This window comes from Carlito syrichta, unplaced genomic scaffold (genome assembly GCF_000164805.1).
Source record: "Carlito syrichta isolate Samal-C Ts95f unplaced genomic scaffold, Tarsius_syrichta-2.0.1 Scaffold302397, whole genome shotgun sequence".
In the NCBI taxonomy this organism is placed as follows: domain Eukaryota; kingdom Metazoa; phylum Chordata; class Mammalia; order Primates; family Tarsiidae; genus Carlito; species Carlito syrichta.
Window position 1 is genome coordinate 199,459 of NW_007246493.1, and position 3,160 is coordinate 202,618.

A 3,160-nucleotide genomic window follows, 5' to 3' on the forward strand; every position below is an offset into this window, starting at 1 on the left:
CGTCGGGCATCATGATGCATTAAAGGCCATACAAAGTCAAAAGGCAACAACAAAAGTTTTTTACTAGATTAACTTAATTCTTTTACTATATTTTTTCAGTATATTACTTCTCACCCAAAATGAAGACAATTTTGAATTATTCACACTGTTTAGCTTTTTAACCAAAATTTTAAAATCTTCCTATGTTATTTCTGGGACCTGTCTGACTAGTACCAAAGAGATGGTAAATTTAAGCAGTTAGACCCAAAAACTCAACTTCATTTTATTTACTTACTTAATTTGTTTTTATTTTCACATTTTTGTCTCTATGTATGAGTTAATTCATTTATATTGCTATTTAATAAAAGAATATGCAGTGACCTAGGAAGCAGAAAACAGACACTCAACCAAATTCTACACCAATTTTAATAGTGGCTGTACCTACATTGGCCAAAGACAGCCTCTAAATTAGATTCTCCCAGCGGCATTATTAAGAGCACACTCTAGGAACTAGAACTCTGTATTAATACTGTATAAGCCAAAAATTTATCCAAGGCTATTGGGAGACTCAGAAAGGACTATTTGCCCATCAGGAAATTTCAAAGAAGAAATGTCAGTCAGGGATGTGTAGAAATAAGTGTATAAAATAAATTGGACACCAGAGTCTATATATGCTAGTGATCAGATGTGTATTGAAATTCTAGTGGGAGGGTAAATACAAACACACATCCAGAGAATCCATAACAGGATTATTAAGAAGTCATTGAAAATTTGATAGTATTGGCTACATAAAAAAGTAACAAACTTTGAAGTTAAAATACTACTGTAAACAAAATTGAGAATCAGAAACAAATCAAGCAAAATACTTGCAACATGTTGGTTAAAATATTATTTCCATTAATATACAATTAGCCATGCCAATCAATAAAATCTATGAACATTCCAATAGTAAAACATCAAAGGCATGAAGAGAAAATTCTTTCAAAATAAGGTAAAAAGAAAAGTATATCGCAAATCAATAAATGAAATCTTCAATCTCAATAGTCAAAGAAATACTTTTTTAGAATAATGAGTTTCAATACTTCACTTCTTAACATCAGAATCATTTAAAGTATGATAATATCAAGGGTTGATGGTCTACAGGGAAAGAGATCTTTGATATGCTAGGGGTAGTGTTGTTTCCTTTCTGAAAAGTGATTTCATAATACATATAATAAGCCTTAGTATGACTTATAATTTAAGTTTTAAGAATTTATACTGAGAAAATTGCCACTGTAAAGTACAAAGATTTAGCTGTAGACATGTTATTTTGTTCATTATGGATAATAGTAAAAAATTAGGTACATACTAAATGTTCCACAAGTTAAAACTATTTAGATAAATTATGGTGTATGCACGCAATAAAAATATCTAAAGTTGTACCCTAGTGTTGGGAGTCGGCCACGGAGGCCCACTGAGCATAAGGGATCAGGAAGGGCCATTGACCCTGAGACCACTAGGATATGTTCAGGAGCTACTGACCCCATTTCCTCCCCCTTTCTACTCAGCTCTATAACCAGAATAAATTCCTATAAGCTCAAAACATAAAAACTCTGAGACCAGGATGAACACAAGCTAACTTTAGAAGCTTATTGCTCCCATTCTTCCACAAACTATGGTTTTGATTTTCACACAACTTACAATTCAAACTTGCGTCACTTCTAAGAGCCGTAGTATTGGTCACAGGCTTCTGGGTCATGATTTTAGGATTTATTGAAGTTGAGTAAGGTGTAAATTGTAGAATATAATTTTAGAAATATAAGTTTAGACAGCCATTTTGTTGAAAGAATGCGACTGGGTTACTTGCAGGTAGCCCACTGTGAACTTTGGACTGGGCCACATTCCAAACATCTGGGATGGGCCTCTTTAGGTTGTAAAGTAAGTATTTAAGTTTCTATAGAATTGTTTAACTTGGTATTAGTATAAACCAGCATAGGATGGAAAAGACTTATAGGATAGGTCAGTCACGGATTAAGGTTAGCATTTGTTATGGGATTTTTAGGTTATCGTTTAACTTGGTGTTGGTATAAATTAGCATAGGGTGAAAAGGGTTTCTAGGCAGTCATGGATTAAGGTTAACGTCTGTTATGGGATTTTCTTCCTCATACCTGAAAGAACATCTGGTGGGTGGGGGACACCCCTCCTGCACCTGGCTTTGTGTTCACGTGAAAGACATGTGAGACTGACTGTGCAAAATTTGGGGATAAAAGACCCATTGTAATTCCCAATAAATGGCTTCTGCACTAGACAGGGGTCCAACCTCTTTCTCTCTCTCTCTCTTTCTCTCATTCTCACAAACGTCTATACCATCTCCACCTTTGAGGTACCCTGAACCCGGCCGGAGCTGGACTTCGGCACCCTAGAATAATCCAAAGACAAAATGATATTTTCAATAAATATATTATTATGTTTGGAGAAGTGCCCACCAATCCTTTCCCTATAAGCACAAAATTCTGATGGAATCATCATGCATGGGAATCCAGTGAAGATCAAGGCAAGTACAAGGTAAATGTGTTGTGTCTAGACTTAGTGAGGGACTGACACTCAAAGACTCCATACTTTCCATCAGACCCAGGACTTTCTCTGAATGCAGAAAGAAGACAGTGGTATGCTAAGGAATAACCAACAACCAAGGAATCCCTACATATACTGCAAATAATATCATAGAAGAAACAGTAAATATAAGACAACCCATAAGTCCTTCTTCCTTTCAGTTATTCCTTAGATCAGTAAGTCAAAGGTACAGAGTCCTGGAGAGTGTGCATACCAAGAAGTATACAAAAGCAGTTAAGCATGTTTCATGAACTGGGTTTTCACTATAAGAATGAAATACATATACAGAAATACATATATGAAATACACAGAGTTCCTAGATATGAAATAGGAACTTGTAATTTGGGTGGCTGGGCTCCTATGTTTGCATTTAAAACTGCCATTGCATGATACAGGGATAAATGGTAAAATTTCTGTCAATAATTAAAAAGTTTAGTTGTTTTAAACTCAAAATGATCTTAGGTAGTAAATTAAAAGCATCACAGCAAATCTAAAGACCACCAAAAAAACCCCCAAAAAACAGTTTTACATTTTGTTAACTTTAATGGTACTTTTTGCTGCTTTTTGACCCAGGAATCTCATGTTGTTA